The following is an 8,983-nucleotide window of genomic DNA, read 5'->3' on the forward strand; positions in this document are numbered from 1 at the left end:
CTGGCTAATTTCAAGATTGAACACCTGAAGACTAAGTATTTTTGCTGAAAACACTTGACAACCTTTTCAGATATAAAATGAAATTTATTAAAATGTCATTATATGAATATGAAAAGAAATTATAATACAAAATATAAGTATGTAAGTATGTAATGCAATAAAATGAGTTATGCTTGCATACAAATGTCCATGTATGTATCCTAGGTTTATAGTACAAGGGTATTATAGTCAGCACCCACAGATTCCTGAGTAAAATACGGAATGCTTAAGCAGGTTATTACCAAAATACAGAGCTGTAGTTTTTGAAGTCACAACACTTTTCTATTAAGTGCACAATAAAACTAAAATTACTATCTTCTGTTCTTGTGATAAATCTGCTACAGGCTATAGAAAAACACCCAGCTTTCATTTTCTTCTGTTAACAGTGAAGAAAAAAAGAATTTTGCCATTTTCTATCATTTTCTAGGATATACACAAAATTTTCTGAGGAACATCTTTTCTCTCCAGAAGTGAATATGATTGTTCCACAGCCCATTCAATCAACATTTCAAATGTGATCAGACCAATGAACTCCTGCATAGCCTAGGTGGTCCTTAGTCCATGACAGATTTTACCTTCTGCAGTACAGATACTGAAGCTTGTGGATGCCCATGATGTTAGCAACTGCCAACAGCACAGCTAATGAGATATTAATGCAAATAGTGAGTAATGCAAAAAGAATTAATAATCCAACATCAAATCTTTTTTAGAAATGTTTAATGGAAACTTCTGTACAAAAAGAACTAATAATCCAACATCAAATCTTTTTTAGAAATGTTTAATGGAAACTTCTGTAGCAGTAAAGAAAGCAAGCTGCACACACCCTGAAGCAAGCAAATGCTTGTTTTCCCCCTGGCTTTTATCAAAGCAATGAGAATTAATAAATATTCAGAGGCTAGTGTCTGTTCAACAGCTCCCAATATGCAAAAATAAATGATCAGCATGAAAAAAATTACAAGTTCATCCTATTCATACATTTTCGTTGACAGAAGAATGATCATCTGCCTTGTCTACATGCAGTGGTTCCATAACGTTGAGATAATTGTTTGCAACATTTAAATTACATCAATACAGGAAAAGCACACCTGCTATGCTGTTTGCAGTGTTATAACATCCCTTTCTGGTTGAAACATATGCTAGCAGGAGAATATATTTTTGAAAAGATGAATCCTGTTATGTTATGCGGTGAGACAAGAACACCTCACAGAATTAAAGTTTTTGGCACAACATCATATGTTCCTGCTCATGGAAGATAAAACAATAACTAAGGCTGAAAAACTAACAGACTACAAAAAAATCTTGACCTGTAAATCTCAAAGCAATCAATAAATTGCTGATTTAATATTATATATATAGCAATATATTAGCTACAATATTACATGTGCACATTAACCTATACTACTATACACTTTGAAAGCTTTTTGGTCTTTATATTTCTTGTTCTTGCAACTCCTGTATCTTTACATTCTTTAGATACAAGATTTAATATTTCCTCAAAATTCTTCAGGGGAAGGAAAGCAATTAATTGTTCAACCTTTAGCACATGTGAATAAGCAGTGACCTCCAATTAAATTTGTGGTTGAGAGTCTGTTCCAAAAATCTCCTCAACTAAATTCACACTCTTCGTTTGAGAAAATGGTATTTATTCTGGGGTATATCATTGCTTATAGGAACAAATATCAAGTTCACGTCTTGGTCTGATACTGGCAGAATGGAAAACAACAACTGGAGCAACCTCAAAAACTTACCAAAGGGAACAAATTGCTTTGTAGCACCCCACTTTTTTTTCCTCACTCATTTCAAGCTAACATCTTCTTTGATATAGATGCCACTCCACAACAAAAGGAGGGTAAAATAATTTTACCCGCCCAAACCCACCAGTTTTTATAAGGCTTTGGTTGCAGGGTAGAGCTGGAAATCTCCCACACTTCCCCAGCTTGTGTAATGCCTTAGGTGACACAGTACATCCTGATTTTTAACATAGACTATACAGCAACAGAAATACTCAAATTATGTGTTCCAACACATTCCTTCTAGTCACGATGGGTCACACACAGATATGTTAGTGCAGCTTGGAAACTCTGTAGCTGTTAAACTACTGCAAGTTTTCAGAGGTGGCAGAAAGAAATTATTGCATTCTCTTCTCACCAAGTTGTTCTATGAATTCCTTCCCCACAGTAAGTAAAGGGGATCATGGGTACTAAAGTTCACAATCACTGTCTTCACCTAGATAATCACATTTTAATTTCTCACAGGAGGACAGCCTGCTATTCTTACGCTTTCTTATCTGGGTCTGATTTCTTATCAGAGAGAGCATTTAAAATAACATCAATAATTCCCAGAAACAGGTACAAATATAAAGATGTGACCTCAACCCACCACATAGGGTTCTGAACTTAAAGTACCTGCAATATGTGTTTTTGATGAACTAAAGCTCCTAATATTTATAATCACATTACAAAATACACAGTTTTGACCTCTCACTGTCCTCTTCCCTGGTCTTCATATGCAATCCTCAAAAAAGCCTATAAAAGATTTTTTTAAAGGAATGAACACATTTTCATAAGTTCTACCCTGCAGATTTACAAAGAATATAAACAGATTCTGGCTATTGCAAAACAAAACCACACCCTACTGTCTAACACTGAAGAGCTCCTTCTAATTTATGCCTGCTGTACTCTCAGTACACTGAACTCCCTAAGATCACTGGTGTATTTAAAACTCAAGATTTTAACCAGGTCATTAGAAGGGGAAATTAGCTGTGAACCATGGAAAGAAGGAAGATAAGGTACAAGTCATATCTGTGGTCTGAAGGTTATCTGTTTTAGATCCCTGACAGAAACCTCTCACCAGTGGAGGAAACACCTAGCTCACGCTTCCTGGGTCTGAAAATAATAAAATGGGAATCAGCAGGAGGACTACTCCATTAGGAAGGAGAATCTTCACCCAGGCCCTTGTCAGACCCTGAGTCCTGCTCTGAGAGGTGTGGGGACATTTCCTGTCTTACTGGTGTCACTGGGGCCACCATAGGCACGTTTCTGCCACCACAGCTTGGGGTACCAGGCTCCTGTTCACCACTAGCAGAATGATTTTTAGGAGCATTCTTCAGCTCAGTAGTCCAGAACAGAAATCTGCAAGTACCTGTTAGCAAATCACTAACTGAAAATAATATGAGAATGCAGTTCTTCTCTCTTATTGCATAGTGTTTCCTAAATGCAAGTGCTGGCTTTCATTTGAACAGGTCTCTATAGGATCCCTTGGAAATCAGTGGAAAGAAATGGGCATTTCTAAAGCCATCTGATTTAAACTATATGAGATTTTCTTTAGTATTAAGTGATCTGTGCTTTCTAGATCTGTTTATTTTATTCCAGGTATGAAAGGAACTTTAGAATCTAAGAAATTAAGACTATGTCAATTAACAACTAACTCTTTCCAGTGCTCTTGAGTCATAAAAAGAGAAAATAGAGAATCTAACATCTATTCCTTTTTTATTCTTATGTGCTCAATGATCAGTTGTTTAGCCAAATTTGCTTCCAATAAGTATCTTAAGATATGCTTAATTTCTATTGTTGTCTAGTTAAAAATCCAAGAGGAAACACAGAAAACTGAGTCGAGTTGCAGTAGAATGATCCCAGAGCAACCTCTTTCCAGCTGAGCAGGGATCTTTTCTGGATTTGGATAGTTCTGCTTCTGAATTACTGCACCAATACCACCAATGTGCCTCTCAAATTAAGGTTCTTATTATCATTCACAAAATAGCTTAGTAGCTTTTAAGAGAATGGAAGAGAAAACAATAGCTTAATTTTGTATCCCTTTAGATGTTCTTCATCAAAAAAGCCTCACAGTTTATCTCAAAAAAAAAAAAAAAAAAAAAAAATAGAACAAAATTGAGTATTTCCTGTTGGCTGGCAAACAGGTCAGTGTTACTGTAATAACTAGAGTAGCACTTGAGAAAGAGTTACTGCACAGCTTCCAGCTTTTTCTTCCAGCAGCTTCATAAGTAAATACTTACTTTCAAAAGTAAATACTTTCTTTCCAACATCAATGAATGTCATCTTATCCTCAGACAACTGTTTTTCTTGAAATACTTTACTGGGAAAGTCACACTCAGTACCTACGAGCTATACATGCTGCTGATTCTTCTAAATGTGTGCTGCATTTTGTGGGCTTTTGTGCATATAGAATTTGCACGCAAAATAACCATAGTGACCAGACCATCAGTCTGAGCATACTGGTGCCAAATGCACATCCTTTGAAAAAACATCACCTCTCAGCCATCATACTTGAAACATGTCACTTCTTTAGGTTATGTAACTTCATCATTTACAAATAAATAAATAAATAAATAAATGGAAGTAGAAAGACTTTGCGCAAGACTGAAGCAGACATCAGGGAATGATTGTAGTTTTAAAATTTTTCTCATGTAAACATGTATCTCAGCCTTCATCTGTTATTTTAAATACAGAATTATAATGTTCCAGATGTTGTTAACACTATGCAGATGCTAATGCCCCTTTATCTCTCTAACTGGTTTTATGACAACTAACAAGACAATAAGTCCTTGTTTGAAAACTCAAGATGAAAAATGTTCCATTTTTTCCAGACTTTCCAGCACCAAGAAGGTAATTCATCACAGCAACAGAGCAAACCTCAACTCCTCCCTAGGACTGCTAAACACATTATAAAATACTTCCTAAATTACTTGCCATGGCAAGCATACACATATGCATCTGCTCCACTCCCACAAAGCCACCCAGCCGCATACCCACCGCTGGATCCCGCCCTACATCTTCTGTGGGAAACATTGCTGCGGAGACAGGGACCACGCTGACCCTCCAGAAACCACCAGCAGCCCAGCTGGGACAGGCAGCAGACCCCACCACTGTCCCAGTAATCCTGTGGCAGCACTGACTGCGTCTGCAACTGCAAGACAGTTGTGGCTGAAACACAACAGGAAAATCTCCCCTACAATTGCAGGAAAACCCGCTCCACCTAACTGCCTCCGCCAGGATCCGTGCTCCTGAGGCCAGCCCTTCGTGCTGCACCCACAGCAAAACACCTCCTCTCCCTCCCAAGGGCCAGCCCTGGTGGGGTGAAGGCAGGAAGAAATGGATCTCCTTGCAGAGCATCCCAGCAAGCCACCAAGGGCTGTGGTGGGACAGCGCTGCCCCATGGCTTGGGCGAGCTCAGCCCTGGGGCCATCAGCCCAGAGTGGGGCTGGCACACCCAGCCCTGTAACGGGAGGCTGCCTTGGACTGGCCAAACCTGCCACGCCCAAAAGGAACATTTCCACATTTGCTGTTCTCAGAATGGCAGAAATCTGCACGACAGGCTTGTGGCAAATAATCACGTATTTTTTACTGCTTTCCCCAAATATTATTCAAAAATATAGCAGTGCAAAGTCTAGCGGAGTTTGCTAAAAGTGGGGACAATTTGAGAGAGTACAGCACCTGTGTGAGAGACTTCCTGCAAACACCACAAAGACCCACTGCTTTGAGATTCACCAGCTGAAACACAAGATGATAGCAGTTGCTTAATTTTATTTTTTTTTTTTACCTTAACTTGTATGTAAGCAGCAAACTGCAACAGGAAACTGAAAAGGCTTTACCAAAGTGCCTGGGAGGAATCCTGACTGAGTCACACCAGACATTTGGTCTCCAACAAAGGTGTTAAAAAATCACACAAACTGGAAACAGCAGGAAAGAATTGCTTCCTTGTGCTCTCCGTTTTTCATGTTGCAATGCCCTCTTTCATACAATGGTAACACAACAAAGTGAAACAAAACATACCTCAGACATCTGAGCATAAGATTACAAACCCACACTTAGGTCTTTCTTCCATGGAAGAGCCTGCACTTTGTTCTTTTGAAGCAATAAACAACTGTTGTGATTATTTAATTTCCTATTCATTTCCTTGAAACAATAGACCAGAGACCTCATACAAATCCATATTCTTCATAAGGTTTTTAAAGCTTTTTGCTGGCAACGTCTGTTCACTTGTGTGTGGAATAGCAGGTTCTAACAGGCAAACTGAGCATGCAGAAAGCAAGACAGATGTGCAGAGGGATTATGATTATTAGAACCCTTTTCCATTATATTAAATGTCCATGGATAACCTACAGTCAATTCAAGTTATAAGCAGCACTGTAGGAGCCACAACACAAGAAGACAGAAGAATTTTAGATTCCTCAACACATATCCTCTCCTTGATCTTTCATTGAACAGTATCAGTAGTTTCTTTGGACTATCTGTCCAGCCATGCTGGTTTATACTCATCCAGATGCATTTGTGATCAACCAGCTCAAAGGATTATTGATTCTATGATTATCAGACGCTGTCCTGCTGCTCTCTTTGTCCACATTATAGTCAGTCTCCATTTTCATACCCTTTGCTTGCAGACAACCAGCCACAGTCTGAAGCAGCTTCAATGAACAAACATTTTTAATATTTAAATCTTCTTCATCAACCATAAAAGTGACACCAATCATAAAAGTGATACCAATTAAAATAATCTCAATTTTGCTGATACATCTGTCTTAATTCCTGCATGAGTTTTACTTCAGTTTGAGGGTAACACTGCATGTGTTACAATAGTGAACACAGAGAGATTTCATAGAGCTGAGTATCTCTAGGTGATGGTTTGTCAGCAAAGGGTTCAGCATACTTTCACTGCTTATGCTCTTGTATGCACATATACACATGTATACAAGTGAATTATTATGAGTTCAAACCATGGCCTCATAAAGTTTTACTTGTGTCACTCATGATGCCAGCTTGTTTCAGTTATCATTCAAAAACCTTAAGATAATGAAGTCATCTAAGAAATATCATCAACCACACTAATCTCCCTTTTTTTCACTTTTGAACTCAAGTGTGGACTATAAAATAGATCTCTTCTACCCTTCTTCCTCTTCAATACCTATTGAAATTCATGAAAACCTCAACAGAAGTGTCTTTATGCATGAAGCTGGATTCTCATTTAGCAGAAGGACTGAGATACATGACTGAATATAATCAAATCACCACAGTTTAACAAGATAACATCTCTAGTGCTCAGCCAACACAGCTGTGCATTTGCGTTCTTATGATCCCCACCAAGAGCTTTGGAAACAGAATTTATTTCAGCCACCAACAGCTCCTTTCTGCTGAAACCTACCACCTTCACCCCAGAATCAGTAGATTAAGTGCTGAACCACAGCTCATGTGTTTCTTTACATGGTATAAACCACCAAAAATTATTAAGCTGTATAGGGTTGCAGTAAGTTACAGCAGTGAAAAAAAGTGGGTAGCTTGTGACAGTAATTTCTTAAACTATGTCAAAATATTGACTAGATATCAACTGGCAACATCCCTAGCTCAAACAGGATGTGAAGAAATTCAGTCCAAGACTCTGAGCTAACATATTACTAGAGAGATAAGTTACTGTATCTAAATTTAGTATAGCTTAAGGCTCAGAGACTTAATGAAAATCCATCTATTGACCCTCTGTAAAATTATTCTTTCATCATGTGTGGGTTCTAAAATTATGTATTTCTGATGCCAGTCTCCAAACTGTGTCTGTTTGCTGTGCAGCCACTGTTTCTGCCAAATACAGTCAGCTCTTCATGGTAAAAGTTTGATCAGCATGATGCTGTTTAGGGAAGCATCGAGTATCATACTTTGCATTCTGCATGCCTCACAGCTGTGCTTTGCAGTTACAGTGTTATTTTGGTTACAATGCTCCTGGCAGTCAAGAAACAGAGCACCTTAGGAGTTCAAGCAGATAAACAGAATAGAAACAAGCAAGTGCCCAGTTAGGTTGAAAGAAATCATGTTTCCAGAAAATATTCAAAGTGCCAGAAAAAGAGAATACCAGGACTAACTGGGAGAAGCAATTTAGATGGGACACAAAATCATAATCCGATGTTAATCCTGAAATTCACGAACCCACAAGCATCCAGCACAGCTTTTTGCTGGGTTCCATTGTGTTGCTTCTAAGTCAGGCACAGATATTTTCATAAAAACACTTGGACTTGAAAACTGGTCCATGTGGTTCTTAAGAAAACTAAAAAGTAAGATTTTTCTCTTGCTAGTTTGGAAATACTAATATGCAGTTACCAATGTCATTTTTACTGCCTTGCCTTCTGCCCTTGAAAGAGAATTCTCTATGTCACTCCTTCAATGTGCACAACAGAAATACAATCTTTCTTTTATAGTTCATTTTCTGTGCAATTTTATCTTATTTTGATGGACAGGGAACATAAATTTTTGGATTGATAGGTGCTGCTGCCGGGCACTTATTCCAAACAATCAGTCCACTGTCTTCAGAAAGCAGATACCATAGTGTAGTATAATGGATCATATTGAAACTGTAATATTAACAAATGGAAAAAATATACTAATGTCTGCAGTTTATAACTTTTCCACAGGCAAGCACAATCACATGAATTACTTGTACTATACAAGTAATCATAGGATGCTATGATGAAGAAAATCAGCAACAGTGGATTGGTTAAAAATAGTATCTCCCCAGTCTTCCCTCTCTTGCCATATGGTCAGTCAGCACAGAGGGGCTGATCCAAATGACATTAGCAACTCACATTTTTCTGAACAGGGCCAGAGTAAGAGCAGCCTCGTTGCTGCTCCTAACAACATGTCTGAGATGTAGGGTTTTCCTGTTCCAGGCAAATGTCTTCAGTACATTTCTGACTAGCCACATCCTCTGCTCAACCCAAGTGAAGGAAGTGGGGAAAATACAGATGCCCCTCCCTTCAAGTCAGTATCTACATCTTGCAAGTCTTTGCACACTAAGGAAATAAAAAAAAAAAGTAGTCTGGCTTTTTGGAAAAATTAAGAAATATCATGTCACCAAGAGTGATTCATGTAATACTATTTGAGCAATTTCTTAGTATGAAATTGTTTCATAGGAATGCTAAGTGCTAATTCTCCCTCAAATATTTTAACAC

At 38.1% G+C, this 8,983-nt stretch overlaps 1 protein-coding gene across 3 annotated transcripts in view; it reads right to left on the minus strand.

Annotated features, from left to right (window-relative positions):
- The window catches only part of MID1 (midline 1), a 107,459-nt gene extending 102,515 nt beyond the window's left edge, over positions 1-4,944 (minus strand). For 2 of the 3 annotated variants that reach the window (XM_041416540.1, XM_041416537.1), the window contains exon 1: positions 4,809-4,944. The gene's annotated coding sequence lies outside the window, so the exon portion shown is untranslated. Of the gene's footprint in view, positions 1-4,804 lie in introns of all 3 variants that reach the window. The other variant, XM_041416539.1, reaches the window with a different exon arrangement.
- Between the last annotated feature and the right edge of the window lie 4,039 nt (positions 4,945-8,983).

The sequence above is a fragment of the Onychostruthus taczanowskii genome, unplaced genomic scaffold (genome assembly GCF_017590055.1).
Source record: "Onychostruthus taczanowskii isolate IOZ18803 unplaced genomic scaffold, ASM1759005v1 scaffold52, whole genome shotgun sequence".
Classification (NCBI taxonomy): Eukaryota; Metazoa; Chordata; class Aves; order Passeriformes; family Passeridae; genus Onychostruthus; species Onychostruthus taczanowskii.